The sequence below is a fragment of the Bactrocera dorsalis genome, chromosome 4 (genome assembly GCF_023373825.1).
Source record: "Bactrocera dorsalis isolate Fly_Bdor chromosome 4, ASM2337382v1, whole genome shotgun sequence".
In the NCBI taxonomy this organism is placed as follows: Eukaryota; Metazoa; Arthropoda; class Insecta; order Diptera; family Tephritidae; genus Bactrocera; species Bactrocera dorsalis.
In genome coordinates this window covers 63,700,956-63,719,740 of record NC_064306.1, presented here as the reverse complement: position 1 = coordinate 63,719,740, position 18,785 = coordinate 63,700,956, and the positions used below count along the sequence as shown (strand labels likewise).

Genomic DNA, 18,785 nt, shown 5'->3' with positions numbered 1-18,785 from the left:
CACAAAATTCAGCACAGATTATTGTTGTTGAAATTGCGATAATCTCTGCAGAAATTGTTCAGATCGGTCCAATATAGAATAGAGCTGCCATACAAACTGATTGATCAAGTTTAAGGCTCTGTATGGCAAACTTTTTTATTTAACAATGTATCTTCATCAAATTCGGCACAGATGATTGTTGTAAAAATTGCGATAACCTCCGTAGAAATTGTTTAGATCGGTCCACTATAGCATATAGCTGCCATACAAACTGAACTGAACTGAAGGTAAAGGCCTTTTTATACCCTTATGTGCTATAAGAATGCAACTTTAAAGAGTATAGTGAAGAGTAATCTTGTTACCATATATATAAATAAAATCCCGTTAGTGGATTATATAGTAAATATAGCTTATAAGTCGGCATCTGCTACAAAAATTAGTCTACTTCAACGCCATACTCGCTGAAACAGGTGAAATTATTTAATTTTAACTGCTGCGGCAGCCCTAACACAGCAAGTGTCTTCCATCACAAGTATCCGTCAAGTAATCCGAAAATAAATACAAAGTTTACTGTTACGAGTATTATCAGTGCACACATGCTTATGTCTGTGAGCGCATGGCAAAGTATGTTGTGCAAATATTTGTTTTCAATCAATCTAAAAAAGCAGCATTATCAAAGAGTCTGCTTGCGACGGCCCGAAAACTTCCACTGTACACAAGTGTATACATAATTATATACATACATATGTGCATAAGCATTTACTTCCTCACACGCTTGACTTGATTATGAAGCACGCGTTTTTCGACTTAAATTAATGGTGCGTCGCGTAACACATTTACTTATTGGCTGCTAGCAAACGGCAGCGAACTATTTAACAGACCTTCAGTTGACACTCAATGATTTCGGCAAGTCAAAAAGCAACAACAAAAGCACTACCTAAGCATGTGGGCATTTGTCGTCTAGCGAGCTGCTTTAATAGCAATCAATCTTTTTTTGCCGTAGTTTTATTGCCTTCTTAAGTTGTTGTTGTTGTTAATAGTGTTAACAAAAAAGCTACTTTAGGTTTAAAGGCCATTTGAGTGCATTACTTGCGTTTTGAAGATATTCTTTCGGAAAATTTATAATTACTTTTGTGTGTTTGTTTGCAAGCAGTGAAGAATTTAAAGCGAAATTTATGAAAATTTTGCAATTTAGTGGCTGTCACTGTTGGCTTTTGTATTAGCTAGGCTATTACCATGTGATTGCGATCTTTTTTACAATGTTGAGAAAACGGGTTTAGTTGGCAAGCTATCTTTCCGAAATTTGGCAAGTATTATTGCTGAAGACAGTGCTACAATCTCCAAACATATTGTTGAGAACGGACCACTATAGCATATAGCTGCCATACAAACTGACCAATCAGAATCCAGTTTTTCTATGGAAAACTTTTTTACTGGGTGAGATATCGTCACGAAATTTGGTATAGACTACTTTCCAAAGCAACACTTCAATCTTAGAAGAAATTATTCAAATCGGATCACTATAGCATATAGCTGCCATACAAACTGATCTAGCAAAATCTAGTTCTTCTATGAGAAACTTTTTTACTGGGTGAGATATCGTCACGAAATTTGGTATCAAATATTTTCCAAGGCTACGCTGCAATCTGCGAAGTAATTATTCAGATCGGAACAATATAACATATAGCTGCCATACAAACTGACAGATCAAAATCAAGATAAAATTCTTTTTATGCACTTTTATGCTATAATAAATGCAACTGTGAAGGGTATAATGGCTTCCGTGTTAACATTTAAGTTAATATTTTTCTCGGTAACGGTAACTACCGTACATAAATATATATTGTATAATAAATTTGGCTAAGTATATAAGCGCTGCACTTGGCTGGCGTCAAAAGGAAGTGCCACTTTGAAATGCCAAAAATTTTAAAATGCCGCATATGTATTGGTGCTTACATATATGTATACTTATATACAACTACATACAAAATCCAACTCGCCTACAGTATCAGCTAAAAATATGCTCACGTGAGCTAGAGCAAGATATATGGCCTTAAGGTGCGCACAATTCTTGTCATTCTTATATTTGACGGCATAACAACAACAACAACAAGCAACCGCATTACTTACCTAAAAGCCAAAAACAAAGAAAAATGTTTCAAAATACCTTTACGAACACATACACATACATGCAGGCATACACACGCTGTGGAAATGACGCGCGAGGCCAGCCGTATCGCATATGCCCAATCTGCGTTTGCAAAGTCAACGCAAGCGGACCAACAAAAGGCGAACGATATTCCGATGTTTGTTTAAAAATAGGTCTGCCATTAGTAATCGATTCTATTTCGGCAGCCGGTAGTTGATGGAGATAGCAGCTACAAAGTCAAAATTTCGACTCAATTGCTGACAGGCGAAAATAAATGAATGAATGAGTGCGTAAATGCTTATGTAAATAGAAGTGGTTGTTGTTTTTGGTTTTTCGAAATTGAAATTTCTTCAAAATTCTTTGGCGTGTGGATTATGCGAAGATGGCGTCAATGTACAGCATTGAGCAAGTGACAAGCATGAGGAGGCTGCAGCGGCGGCAGAAAACTATGTGGCACCTCAGGAAAACGTGTCGCTGGGAGATTACTCATTAGCACATATCCATGTATATGGGATTGTTTATGAAGCTGTTGCATAATTTGAAATCTATGAAAATTAACAACTACATAAGTTTGAGTGGCATAACAGCTGTTCGAAGATCTGAGACAATTGCAATGTGTAAGCAAAATGTAGGAAAAATGTAGTTTCTTTCTTTCTCGCTGAACAAAAGACAATAGTATGAATAAATTATTTTGTATGTATAATGCATATAATTTAGATAACGCAAATGTCATGACTGAAACACTTTATTTTCGTATAAATATTGTATAATTTTTCTTAGAATGCCAGAAAATCCTATTTAATATCTTGTCTTGTTGAAACAAGCCTATGAATGAATGAGAAAACGCCAATTTTTTATTTTAGTATTATATATAAAAGTTATCGAAATTTTCGATAAATCGATAACAACATTAAAAATTGAAATATCGATTAAAGGCTTAACATTTTTTTTAGTCAGAAATTATTTCTGTGATAGAAATTAATATTTGTGACCACACAAACAGAGTTATCGATTATTTTACTAAGGCTTCATCATATACCAAATATCGAATATTTATTCTCAAAGTCCACAAAATCCATTTAGCATTCTCTTATGATAAGTTCGTTCGTTATTTGTAAAAAAAACACATTAAAAACAAAAGTTATCGAACATTACGATTAATCGATTTCAATTTTAATTAATTCTCTCCTGATAAGTCTGCTCGTTATTTTAAAGAAAATTGTGAAAAATACACAAAAATTAAAGATATCGAACACTAAAATTTATCGATACTAACTACTTTGATCGAAAATAAATCGATAACATGGAAAATAAAACTTACGCAACATTTTCGCTTTATTTATTATCTACAACTTTGACCAAAAATAAATCGATAACATTTAAAACAAAAGTTATCGAACTTTGAAATTAATCGATATCAATTTTGAAAATTTTAAAATCTTTAACTTCATTTTAACATTATTTATTATTATTGCTTTGAACAAAAATTAATCGATAACAACTGTTTGAATTGAATAAGTGCTTTAAATACTACCACATTTTAATCGATTTTATTTGAACAAATGCCTTTTGCACTTTAATTAATATAAAGAGAGAAATTAATAGTTGCACTGGCGCACTGCATTTACTTCAATATAAACTCTAACTAAGCGGTAATTTCAATAAATCAATAACCACTTTTGGAATTAGCATGTGTACGCATGTCGATTATATGTTTGCTAAAGTGCAATGCATTAATGAAATTATTTGATTTTGTTAAAACACGTGCTAACCAGACCTAGATTGAACACTTTAACAAAAATTAAATTTGTCGAAAATTTCGAAAAATCGATAACAGCATGTAAATTTATCGATAAATCGTTACAATGATTATGATAAAAGTTATTAATGCTACTATACTGCACTCAATAATAAAAATTAGATGCATCTAAAATTTCGATTAATCGATAACAACATGTAAATTTATCGATAAATCGATAGAATTATTATGATAACAGTTATTAATGCTACGAGATTGAACTCAATAATAAAAATTAAATGTATCGAAATGTTCAATTAATCGATAACAATAAAATTTATCGATTATTCGAAAAAATGATTATGAGAAACATTATTAATCTATTTCTCAGAGCTTGAGCTTGCTTTGACTGGATTGAGTTAAAAATATAAACCATCTCCGATGCTCTGCCCTCATTATTGATTGTTACAATGAGTACACGAGAACTTTTTAAATAATACAGCTAAATACACACTACCAACCACTTTTAGTTAATATAAATACAAATCTAGTTTTCCAGTAGAGTGGTGACTCTATTCCTCTTATGACTTATTGATTTATAATCTATTTTCAAACTGTTTGCTGCTTCGCAATAATATATAAATAATTCTCTAAGCATTTATATACTGCATACACACAATAAATAATGTACATATTAAAGTAAATACAACTCGTTTTCGACCTTACTAACGGCGTATACAAATAAATTCCCGTTATGTGCAAAAGTAAAAGAAATATCATCTGTTATATTTATATAAATAAATCAACAGCCATATATTTATGTATCCTTTAAAGCACATAATGTGCACAACCACCATACACACACACAAATCATACATATTTACATATCTATATTTAAATACAGCAACAACACTGATAGAATGAAAATTGAAAAGAAAGCTCGAAATTCAACTTTCGCTCCCCCGACTACCAACAATGAGTTGTGTGTATTTAAATGGCTGTGAACACACACACCTACGCAAATACATACAATTTGGTATACACGAGTGTCCCACGCAAGGAGGCGAGCCTTTCACTGCTCCTAAGCCCATTACAAAGCAGCAACAGCAACAACAATTATAAGCATTTACGCTATGCGGTGTGCTCAATGCGCACGCAATGCTTTCGCTGGTTACATTGTTCACAACAACAACAAAAAGCAACAACATATTTACATTTATTTATATGTGTGTGTATATGTTCGCTGCCTGTAGACACCGTCCGTAATGAATGCATTGTAAATATGTATATCTCTGTTTATATTTGTTGTTGTTGTTTGTTAAAAAATTCTATGTGAAAAATCAATAAAATCTGGGGCAACAGCTTTTACGTTTACAACCACTCAAAGCGCTCACACCACAGCTTCAAGCGCGACCATATGCATTGAAAGAGAAAGGATAACACTCGACACAGACATAAGAATACACAGAAATATGTACAGTGTTGTGTAGAATAAAAGCAACAACACTAATACATTCACATATACATATGTATTGGCAGTTACATTCATGAAAATAACATTTTTCGTTGTTGCTGTTGAAAAATTACTCATGCTCGCGCTCTCTCTCTCTCACACTGCAATATTTTACGATTGATTTATACTTAGTTTGCAGCAACAGACACACACACACACGCACACATGCGCACTCTCACTCTTATTGAGAGCTACAGCAGTTGCTCATTTTTCACAATGTGCTCCATAACGCCATTGAATGTTACGTATACGCCATGTAGACTACTCCAACCAACTCTGTTGGAGCAGCTGTGGCGCTGTGCTGCCTGCTGCAATCGCGTTTGTGTTGGTGTTGATTGTGTTAACGGCACTGCTGCTGGTGTTGGTACGTACGTGTTCATGCATGTCAGCTGCCCATTAACATAGTGACCCACAACAAACTACACTTTGCTTTGGGGGCTGAGCGCAAGGGATGCTCAAAAAAATTTTGGCACAGAAACGAAGTGGTGTCCTGCGAGTGCAGGATGCGCTCGTGTAGGCACCACTGTGTACATAGCAATTGTAATATATGCTAGTAGTGGCGATACCGAATATTGAAGCTGCGCTCTGGCGACTGTCGTTTACTATTTTGATTGAAAGTTTTTCTCGCTCTCGGCATCTCGGCAGCGCGCTCTCGTAGCAATCTCTCGAGAGTAGGAGTGGGTTACCCCGTGTGCTTTGCGTAAATTTTCATTGCCATATTTGGCGTAAAAATAACTGGAATTGCATTGGCATGCAGCAGCAGTCGGGCGGCTCGGCTGGAGTGCAGGCCTCCGCCCCCTGCCTGCGACAGTCGCCTTCGGCAACAGCCCTGCGTGCGAGTAATGAGTTTGGGTTTTGCGTAACCTAATTTTATTTTTGCATTCGCTTTTTATAGCATTCACATAATGATGCTTCGTGCCTGCAATTCCTTAACCAGTAGTCCGCGCTTCGAGTATGTATTGGTGCAGCTGCACTTGTCTCACTCCTGCAACGCCACGTACCCGTACATGCGCAACATCTCATAAACTTTTTCTTTTGTTTTTCTTTTGCTCACAAACTTGATTAAATTTAAATTCAACTTCGGCGCCTGCAAAGCTGACATACCTTTAAGTATTCGCCTCGTAACTGTAACGGGTAGCAAGTAGTGTGGCAGCGTGGCGTTGACAAGCTTGTAATAGTAGCGCTAGTTAAAGCGACTTGTTGTTGTGCATTACGTTTTAGATTACACACAAAAACAGCTGATATTTCGTGTTTGTATCTGTGTGCGTTGGTGTGTGTGCGCTCGTGCGTGTTTCGCTTTAATTACACGATTTACCACAAAGTGCGGTGTAAAATTTGGGTTAAATTAACTAATAATATATCGAATGGTTAATTTGGGTGTGTATTTTGGCGTTATTTTTAATTTGAAAAATTGTGTGCTTTGTATTCTTGTATGAAAAAGTGCCCGAATTTAATGTAATTTTATAATAACACACATAAATTTTCAGAAATTGAGCTTATTTCGAAACTTATTACAACTCTTTCTTAGAAATGTATTATTTATAGTTGTTTAAGGAGAAGTTTAGGTTTAATTTTTAAACAAATTAGATTGTTTAAGTTATTATTGGATCAATTGCAGACTTTAAAGCTTTTCATTCAAGCTTTATACAGCTTTTTCTGCCTAAAGCTTTTAATTTTTGTAACTTTTAATTATTCTATAGACAAATTATAAATTGAAATTGTTTATATTTCTTCTAAAAATGTAATTTCCATTCCGATACCAAGCTAATACGACAAAAAAGCTTTGGGTGTGAAGCTAATGATCCTTTCTATACTATATAACATAGTTATACTAATTGCGTTGAGAACTTATTTTATTTTAATTACATTTCCGAAAAAGCTATTTAAATTGACTGATGAAAATCTACATTAAAGCTCAAAGAAAGCTTTTCAAATTGGCTCCACCTCATCAGAGAAATTAAAAAAAAAATCCAAAATACATTTCTCTACATTTTTTATTAATAAATGAGCCTGTGAAGCCTAGCCAATAAATTTATAGTGACCAAAAGATTTTCATTCATAATACGACAATGTCTTTCGAATAATATTTATATTCGAGCTTTGGCGGAGCTTTTAGTCATAACTTGACTGCAGCGCCATCTAGCAAAGAGCTTTTTTACAAACGTGTATCCATATAGATTATGTTCCGAATCGTGTAGCTATATGCTGACGCTTAGTACGAAATTAAAAACAAAAAACATTTAATTAAAATTTATAAATATTCTACCTTTAAACCGAACTTCCTTCCCTTCCCATAAACTGTAAATGGGAAGAATCCGTTGGAATAGAAGGGCAGTGAGCTTCTTTACAGATGGGCCAAAGCTTGGGGAGAAGGTTGCTAGAGTGGTTTACTGTCAGGAGCTGTCCAATTCCAGCTTCAGACCTCCTAACTATTGCAGTGTTTTCCAAGCCGAGGTTGCACACATTTGAAAAGTGACCATCCATTCAGATACAAGCCTTGAACTCATTAACAGTGCGTTCAGGACAAGAAGTGCCTAATCTCGCTATCAATATCATCCAGTTTCTTTGTGACAGAACTGGTATGGATACCAGATCACAACGGAATTGTAGGAAAATGTAAAGCTCATGAGCTAGCAAGGAAAGGCACCTTAGAACTCCCATCATTAGAATGGGAACGGTTCGACGTCAATAAGCTAAGCTTCGTGGGAGATTGGCAAGCGCTGGGCCAACATCGACGCTGTCGCAAAATTCTTTTGGCAAACATCGATAACAAGTGATCTAATGTTATCTTAGCTCCCAGTAATGCTAGCCTCTCCCTAGTTGTGGGGCTTTTAAAAGGCGATTATTCTATTGGCGTTCATGCTGTAAGGCTGGGAATCTTACCAAACGCCATTTGCAGAAGCTGTGTGGAAGAAGATAATACTCAACTCAAAACTTCCTTCTTCAATTATTGCAATGATTTCTCTTCCCATTACTAAGATAATGACCAAAAATACATACTTTTCATATAACTCGATTGTTTTAGAGTACAATTGTGATTAAAAGTATGATCTAAAGAACAAAATCTTTTTAGATTTATTTGTTTGGAATGAACTTATTTTTTTCATTGAGCCTCTAAAGACTTCTTTTAGCTCGCAGAAACATTTGAGAAGTATTTTCGTGTTGCGCTTAGCTCACCGCCAAATAAACAGTATCACAATTTCAAAAATATCTGAAAATAGCAGGTGTATGTCTTCGCTAATACTGAAATATCAGCCTGATTGTAGGCAACGCTTTTCTGTACTCCATTTTTCTTATTATGCCAGTAACTTCCTTTAGTTGACTTTTGATTCGTAAGAAAAGTTTGCGTGCCAGTAGCGCCATTGAGTATATATGAATATATTATATTATCTATTTAAAGCTCAATACGACTATGACTAGTATAAAATTACACCAACAAAAGTATACTCGGCCCTACCCTGCATTTCCGCCATACTTTCCTACACAGTTGGAATTTCCATGTTAATTTGTGTTACCAAAATATATTTTTATCATATTCTATTCATATATAATATTCTATATATATGTATACCTATGTATATACAAATCGTAAATTCAAGTGAATATGTGGGCGTCACTCAGTTTGCTTAAATAATCATGTGTGTAGATTACGTTGCCTGCGTAATTATGTACTTACATACATACTTATAACGATATATTTCGGTATATATAAGTATGAGCGCGTCGGTAATCACGCAATAAAGTTTATGGGCGTCTATCTAGCTTATTTATATATGTACATATACATATAAGCCGCATATTTTTACGTCGAAATTACGTACACATGTATCAAAAAACAAAGCTTTTGTAACGATTCGCCAAGTTCCTTTGAATTGAAAACTTGTTGACCACAAGCTGCTTTGTTCAATGTTGCAGAAATTTTGTTGAAAAAACTTTTTTTCTTATATGTGATTATATAGTAAATACTTAGTGGCAAGTATATAATATTAAATATAAGAATCAGTCGTAGTATATAATATGGTCCCCACGGTATGATACACTGGAGGAGGTAGTGAGGCCACAGAGTCTGTTAAAAGTCGTCTCAAGCACAGAAATTCTCATGAACCTAATAACTTAACTCTATCTGGTAACGCAATGAACCAATACTGGTCTATGCGCGGCTTATTGGCCTACCAGATTAACCTAACCTATATGTTGGTTAGTCGAAAAAATCTTTTCTACATATTTTTTTTATATTTATACTAATAAATAAATAAACAAAAATGTACCATTTTGGTCGACCACTTCTTGCAATTTTGCCGCTAGAGACATTATTCCATCAGTGTAAAACTTTCATCAGTGTAAATCGATATTTCCAGAACGGAAGTGAGCGAACCATTGTTGTGCTAGACGAAATAATACGGCTTTCACAAATTTCTTTGGTGGCTTGCGTGGCATTCTTCCCTTTTTTATACAAAAATTTCAAAATATAGCGAATTTCTTCATTATTTTCACTCATTTTTGAACAGCTGTAACTTTTTTTCAACTTTCCCGAATTTAATTTTTGTTTGGTTAAATGAAGCTTAACCTATCCAACACTATGTGGTATGACACAATGCGATTGGTAGCACTGGAGACATATGACTACAACGACATTTATTGAAACAATACGAAAAGACTTTTTCGACTAGCCAATATTTACCAGAAAAAAATATTTCCAACTAAAAATAAATTTTATGTAAAAAAAAATAAAATTTTAAAATAATATTTTTTGAAAAAATTTTTTTTCTGGAAAAATTTTATTTTTTCGTATTTTTATTTTTACAAATAAACACCACCCATTCATTAGCCACCATATTGCACAATAAAATTTTCGTTTTTCTTTGAAAGCAAAAATAAAAGGAACCATTTAAATTAATTCATCTGCCATGGGGTCCATCAAAAATCACATGCTCATTAATAATAATATTTTCGATATTCAAAAAATATTCGCTGCCATATCTAACCAAACACATGCAAACTCACATGCGTATATATAATAATAAATACTAACAAAGTTTGCGCTAATAATTTATAGAAATTTTCATTTAATCGGCAAATCATGTCTAACAGAGATCTTTATGAAAATGTTTTATTTACGAAATGAGCACTACAAATCTTTTGGCTTTTCGTAAATAATGATTTTGGCACTTAATTGCTACTTTTAATACACACACATACACACTTATACAACTTATATAAATATGTCATAGATTTGTTAAGTTGCCAATGCGCGCTTGAAAGTAGCGAGTGAGTGAGCAAGAAATCGACAAGCGAATTTGCCAAAAAATTGCAGCCATGCAAGTGCAAAAATAACAAAAATAGCCAAGTAAAACAATAAGAACATGAAATAAAATGTGAATTACGATTGTCACCATTTAGCCGTTTTGGCTAGAATCATTGCGCAAAAATGTGGCGGCACCGTCCGCAGCTAAAAATACGCGCTAAAAATAATGCGAAATTCGCAAATAAATCGCCAGCAGAAAGGCGCGACTGCACATTTATCAAATCGAAAATGCAGGCCATTCGTAATGCCAAATGCATGTATGTACATATGTATGACTGTCATATAGTAAAAGCCTCAGTGAAATGTAAATAAACAAGCTTTCTGCTGCACTAGCTGGAGCGCGTTGAGGAGCGCGGTGGGTGTGGGTAAACTACAAATAATATTTCTTGCAGCAAGAAATTTTGAATTTCTTAGAAAAAATCGTAAAGCCACAAATGCCAGGGTTAGCGATATCGTCAACGTGCGGTTAGTGTGAGGTCCAGATGCCTTGTGGTTGGGTAGTATGCGATAGCAGCGCAAATAATGGGTGTTTTGGTGTTTTATGAAGAAAAAAAAATCGATTTGACACTTAAAAATATTTAAACCGTATAATATTTATGATGGTGTTCGAACAAAAAATTAAAAATGAACAGGGCAGTCGACGACTAACTTTGGCACCCCATGCAAACATTTACCTGCCAAGCAAAGCAGTGCACTCATCCTTTCTGTCTTCTACAAGCAACTTCGTCTCTTTCCAACGTGCAGGCACCGCACCCTGTCCACTGCCTTTAACACCAATAGTATTTCTCTATTCATCTCTGTGTTTTTATGTCACGCTGAGCTCTTATTATACAGATTTTCTGTGTCAGTGGCGCAATTCGCCTTAAAATAGCCGAAAGATCGGACAGATACACAAAGGTGCAAGCAGCAGTTTTCGGTGCACGGTGTCTGGGTGTGTGTATGTGTGTGCGGACTGGGTAGTTGATAAATGAAAGCAATATACAAAGGACTTACGGCATGAAGAAAATGCTGATATGCCAAATTAAGTGGAAGAAGCAGTAAAATATAAGCTGTATGTGTATATAATATACAGGCTTATGTACTTAGCCGAATTTACTTATGTAATTTACTGCCAAATTACCAGCTAAGCTGATGATATTTTTGAAGAAAGAAATTAAATATAAAAAAATTAATTGATGAAAAAAATATTTGAAAAATGAATAAAAATAAAATTAAAATTAAAAAAACCATAAAAAAAATTAAAAAAATTACAAAATAAGTGATAAAAATAATTAAAATAAATTTAAAAAAAAATTAAAAAAAGTTTAAAAATTGAAAAGAAGTATTTAATTTGTATATAATGCACAGACTTACGTAATTAACTGTCAAATTACAAGCTTCGCTGATGTTATTGTTAAAAAAAATTTAATTAGAAAAAATTGAATAAATCTAAAGAAGTTATAGAAATGAATAAAAATAAATTCTAAATTAAAAAATAATTTTAAAAAATTTATAAAATTAAAAAACTAAATTTTAAATTAAAAAAAAATTAAAAAAGATTTAAAAAATTTTAAAAAAATAAATAATAAAAATGAATGAAAAAAGGTTGAATAAAAATTAATTTAGTCCGGCAAAATGCATATATTAACAACAAATACACGCTTATATATTATATAAAAATTAAATGAAAAAAAATAGTAATAATTAATAAAAATATAAAAAAAAATTAAAAAGGAATTTAAAAAAAAATTTAAAATATTAAAAAAAATAATAATTAATAATTTAAAAAATCAAAAAAGAAAAATATTAAAAAAATTAATTTTAATTAATTAATTTAAAATAATAAAAATTAAAAAAAAATTAAAAGAATTTCAAAAATTTTAAATAAATTAAAAAAAAATAATGAATAATTTAAAAAATTACAAAGAGAAATATTAAAAAAAAAATAATTTTAATTAATTAAAAAATTAAAATAATTTAAAATACTAAAAATTAAAAAATAAATAAAATTAAAAATAAAAAAGTTTTAATAAAAAATCAAATTACTCTGGCAAGATGCGTACATATTTACAACAACAAAAATATATTGCATATACTTACGCATTCCTCATCTTAATTATCGAAAATATGCTAGTAAATTGCTCATAAAATTATCTCCTCGCAATTTGCCGTAAGTTGTCGTGTCTGCGGCCACGCTGATATGGCAGAATGCGCGCGACGTAAAGCGCACTTTGCTATTTGATTTGCACCTCAATTACAATTTTCGCAATTGTAAACAATTTCAAATTAAAATTGAATTCATAAATTTTCAAAGTTCATAAATTTCGTAATTTCAACACGCTGCAACAAAATCTACGACAACAACAGCTAGCGCACAACAAACAATTTGTCTACAAGTTCATATATTATACATATTTATAAATATTTATATATATTGTTTGTATGTGCAAAGTCATACAAGTGTCTTATGTGTTCACGTGAGTTATTCCATATAATTATTGCATTTTATAGTAACAAAGGGGCTTTTGTTTGACAATACACTTCACATCCGATTTATGGGCGTCAATTTGATTTACGACACTTTTACAGCTTCTATGTAATAAATATGTATGAGTGTTATTGCTGTAGGTGCTGCTGTGAGTTGAAACAATGTAATAGCTATTCATTAGATTATGAATTGATTGGTTCATCGGTCAGCCATAACCACATACTTGTCATTAACAAGTGTAAAAAGTTTGAAAAGCAAGTGTGAATTCTCTGGAAATGAATTTTATTTGTTATTTTAAGTTTAAAATGAGCAAATAATTATCTATAAAAAATTTAAATATTTTTTTCTTAGTTTTTGGAAAAGAAGGCAATTATTAGAATTTTTTTACAAGTGGCAATAAAATAAAAATTATTTGTGTTTAAGGAAATTAAATTTTTTTGGGGGTTTTTCCAGGAAAAAAAATTAAAAAAGTGTTTATATAAATGATCAGTTTGTCGAAAATGTATATATAAAAACGATCAGTATGTCAAGCTGAATGGTTTAAGCCATGTTCGCATGTCTGTTCGTCTGTGTATAGGCGAACTAGTATCTTAGTTTTTGAGATATCGATCTGAAATTTTGCATACATCCTTTTCTCTCCAAGGAACTACCTATTGTTGGTACCACCAATATCAGAGCACTATAGCACATAGCTGCCATACAAACTGAACGATCGGAACAAAGTGCTTGTATGAAAAACTTTTTTATTTGACGAGATATCTTAATAAAATTTGGTAATGATAACTTTCTAAAGCAATAGTACCATCTCCGAAGAAATTGTTTGGATCGAACTAGTTTAGCATATAGCTGTCATACAAACTGAACGATAGGAATAAAAAGCTTGTATGGAAAACTTTTTTGTTTGAGGAGATATCTTCATGAAATTTGGTACCACTTATTTTCCAAGGCAATGGTACTATATCTGAAGAAATTATTTAGATCGAACGACTTAAGCATATAGCTGCCATACAAACTGACCTTTCAAAATCTAGTCCTCCTATGGACAACTTTCATATTTGACACAAATACCTTCAAGAAATACGGTACAAAATATTAGACAATATAATGCTATAATCCACGAACATATCGTTCAGATCGGATCACTATAGCTTATAGCTGCCCTACAAACCGAACGATCGGAAGGAAGTTTTTGTATGGAAAACTTTTTTTTTTGCGAGATACCTTCATGAAATTTGGTATCGATTATTTTCCAAGGCAATGGTATCATCTCTGAAGAAATTGTTTTGATAGAACTACTATAGCATATAGCTGCCATACAAACTGAACGATCATAATCTAGTTAAAGTATTTTTATACCCTTTTGTGCTATAAGAAATACACCTGTGTATGGTATAATATGCCTGCATAGGGCATAACACGCCTGTATAGGGCATAACACAACTGTGTAGGGTACAATAAACCTGTGTAGCGTATGCTACTTCATTACAGCCAATGTTAACATTCTTTTCTTATTTCCCCTGTGTTATTCAATATTTCATCATGTCTAACCTATAAATTACCTCCAAACAAACTACAACAAGCAACAATTATTATTTACACAAATTTTAACAAGAAAAGTTCAAAGCGAAAAATAATCCAAACTTACACCTATTTAAACATGCCTGTGAGTAATGAAACGTGCAACATTTGCAAAAACATTTCGAGCAGCTATTGAAATGCTCAAATTCACTGCTAAAAATACCAGCCTCATACTTGCCCCCATTTTCGCGCTGAACCAAATTGAGCAGAAAGCTATAAAAATCCAAATTTATCATTTCGAAAAGTAAATATTTAGAAATCCAATAAAATTTGTGCGGGCAGCGTTGACATTGAACGTGAACTCGCATTGGTTGTTTGCCTGATTTACATATTTCTTCGCGCTCATTTTTTCTTCACAAAAATTTTTTTTCCATTTTTCTGCTTGAAACAATAAAATTATTTGTGAAATTCTTCCAAAATAAATTAAAATTACGAGTGTAAACACACGCTAGCTAGTCGCGCAGCTAGCGCACAATGAAAACAAAACACAACACACAAAGCAAAGCGAGTAAACAGCAAGCAAGCAAATGAGCAGCTAAGTGAGTAACGGTGGCAGCTCCCAGCGAGGCGCGTTGGTCCAAGGCCAGAGGATGTAGTCAATGTACTCATAGGTACGAAATACGAAAGTCTAGCGAACAGACACGATAATAACAACAAAAGCAACAACAAACACATGTGCACCTACATTAATTGTAACGGTAGATTTGTATATAGATATTTGCGGGGGAAAATAGCGAGCAATGAATTTCAATAAACGAAATGTAAATAAGTTTATTTTCTTTGCTTGTTGTTGTTATTGTTGTTACGAAATAGCATCATTTGTGCTTTCACAGCCCACAGGCCAACTCGCTCATGTGTAGTCGCATAATGAAAGCTTTAATGAGCAATAAAACGGCGAACAGCGAGCACTGCAGAGAACATTTCAAAGGCGCACTATCGTCCCCCCTCTTCACCTAACGGTGCCTAACGATTGTACGAAAACCATGCAAACAAATAAACAGCATCGCTGGCAGGTAAATGCACCGAGTTGTCGAAATTTTGCGCAAAAACCGCGAATGGCTAATGTCGACTGTCGACGCTGACGTGCGCGGCGGACGGACAATCACTAAACTCACAGCGACTTAATAATTCAAGCCATAAGCAATTATAACGGCATGTTGCTGCTGTCCGCCAATGCAAACTATGTGTGTAAATAAACTGAATGAACGCCCACAGCAGAAATGGTTAGGCCACACAGAGGCGCGCAAGCACACACAAACCTACTCACACACTCACCGAGAGCCGCCAAGTAACTCACACTCTCATTTCCCCCTGTGTCGCGCTCATTTCGCTTTGTCATTTGTCCGCGTAGATTTTGGTCAATTACCGAGCGCTGCCTAGCTCTACGCCTGATTGAATGGATAGCAATGCAGATTTTCATTTTCATTTTAGTTCCCATTGAAAACAGTGCAGTCGTGGCCAACGCTCGCTCGCTCGCTTGCTCGTCTGTCTCGCGCTCGTCAACAGCGCACATAAATTTTAATAAAAAAGTGAGTTTCAAGTGCATAGAGTTCCGGTGGGATTGCCGTTGTCGTTAATCAGCAAGCAGCCAGCCCTTCGAGCGGACGCGGTTACGTATACGCCGCGGTGTCTGCAATTGTGTTTGGGAAAAAGTTTGCAACTTACATAATAACAAAGCAAGGCTCATACGCGTGTGTTTGTGTGCGACGCGTCAATATACGCTCGTGTAAGTGTTTGCGTGTGTGTGTGCGCGTGTAGTGAATTGAATGAAATTGAATGCGTCCTCTGCCAATTAAACGTTTTAACGCTTGAGCGCGTCACTCATACGCCCCGCCGGATGTCTGTGTGCCGACAATTTTGTAGTATTGTATGTTGTGTAGTTTTTTTTTCTAATTTTTTCTAATGTGCGCGCATTTTATTACTTTTTTTTTTGAAAAATAAAATCACATATGCAATCACGCTACCCCTTTTGTGTGATCTAACAAATGATCTGTGTTTAGTAGTTGCTAGCTGGAGAGTATGGTGCATCTACACATATACATATATGAATATGTGTGTGTAGAGTTGTTATTGTGCATTGATTTAATCAGTAAACACACGTTGGCTCGTAAAATCGCATGAATGAAAGGTTTCATTGTTGCGTTGCCAGCTTGAAAATGCGGAAATGTGCGCTCATAAAAAAACGCAGTTCTTAATTGCATTAGCGTAACTGTCGACTTCTGTTTTGAATTTCATTAATTTGCGAAAATTTACGCTACTATTGCGTAATGTGGAGAAATTTGAGCATTTTTCGCGATATTATGAAATTATTTCGATATTTTGATGTTGAGAATTTGTTTACGAAAAAGTAAGCAATACTTATATATGCAACTTCAGCCTAAATGTAGGCAAGCTTTTATTTTTTTTTTTAAATAGGAAAATTAATTAAAATAAATGTGAGTAGATGTGGACTATATTATTTTTATAAATTTCTTTTAAGAGATTTTAAAGTAACCACCAAAAATCACAAATATTAAGGTATATCAATTGCAATGCTCCAACGGAATATTTTGAATGAAAAATTAGTGAAGGAAATAAATTAAAAAAAAAATGTCAAAATGTTAAAAAGGGAAAATTAAAAAAAAGAAACAATTAAATAAATATCAAAGAAGTCAAAATTGAATCACAAATTAAACATAAAAATTTCATATAATAAATAAATTAAAAAAAATGTGAGAAAGCTACAAAGCGAAGCTTATATAATAAAAAAAAAAAAAAATGTTAAAATAGTTATAATTGAAACTTTAAAAGTAAAGATAAAAAATTCTGAACGCTAAAAAATGAAGCTTAAATAAAAAAATAAAAATTTCTGAAGTGTTAAAATGTCAAAATAATTATAATCGAAACTTAAAAAATAAATAAAAACAAGGAAATATTCAAAATTGTATTATTATAAAACTTTAAAAATTTATTTTATTCAAACTACAATAAAAAACGAATAAAAAAATAATCAAATATATTTTAACAGAAATTTTGAAACAAGTATTTATTTAAAAAAATAAATCGAAATAATTAAAAACAAAATTTCTTATCATTTTTGTTACACATAGCAAATATGCTTAACAAAATTTAATTGAAAAAAAAACAAAAACGCTAAAATCATATTTTTTAATTTCATTTAATTTTTTTTCAACTTTTTTTAAGTATTTTTTTAAATCAATTAATATTTTGTAATAATAATTGTCAAAATGCCAAAAAGTGAAGTATAAGTAATAAAGAAAAAACAATAAAATTTTCAAAATAGTAAACATCGAAATTTAAAAAATAAACAAAAATAACAATTATACAAAATTTTGTTATTATAAAACTTTAAAAACTTATTTAAATGAAAAATAAAATTCCAAAATTAATAGAAAAATATTCAAAAATATATTAGCAAAATTTTTGAAAGCAATTTTTATTAAAAAAATAAATCAAAAAAATTAAAATAAAATATAATAATTAATTAATTATTATATAACGCATATTCTTAACAAAACTTAATTAATAAAAAAAAACAAAAAAACGCAAAAAACATAACTTTTTAATTCCATTTAATTTTTTTAAATTTTTTTATAAGTATTTTTCTTAATTATATTAGTATTTTGAGATAATAAACTCAAATAAATTAATATTTTAACAACTTGAAAAAAAGTTAATGGCAATATGTATATAAAATTTATACAAATATGGGGTAGTCGAAAAAGTCCTTTCGTATTTCTATTCAAACTTTAACTTTTTTTTATTTGTAATGAACCAAATACCTACCATTTTGGTCGACCACTTTTTGCCATTTTTCCGCTAGAGACATTATTCCCCCAGTGTAAAACTTTTTTGGTTTCTCGGCGAAAAACTGCGACAAGTAATTTACACAGGCTTCTCTCGCAGCCAACTTTACTCCATTAAGGGAGTTCTGCATTGACCGAAATTAATGGTATTCCGATTATGCAAGGCCAGTGCTATATGGTGGATACATGAAAACTCACCAACCAAGCTCTTCCAGTTTTTGCGAAGTCATCAAAGATGTGTGTGTGGTCT

The 18,785-nt window shown here is 32.6% G+C and overlaps 1 protein-coding gene across 8 annotated transcripts in view; it reads left to right on the top strand.

The window, feature by feature from the left end:
- The window catches only part of LOC105226947 (protein Tob1), a 49,449-nt gene that overhangs the window by 13,221 nt on the left and 17,443 nt on the right, over nucleotides 1-18,785 (top strand). The window contains exon 1 of one of the 8 annotated variants that reach the window (XM_011206089.4): nucleotides 14,263-16,455. The exons of 6 other annotated variants lie outside the window; for them this stretch is intronic. The gene's annotated coding sequence lies outside the window, so the exon portion shown is untranslated. Of the gene's footprint in view, nucleotides 1-14,262; nucleotides 16,460-18,785 lie in introns of those variants that run through there. One more of the 8 variants, XM_049456411.1, reaches the window with a different exon arrangement.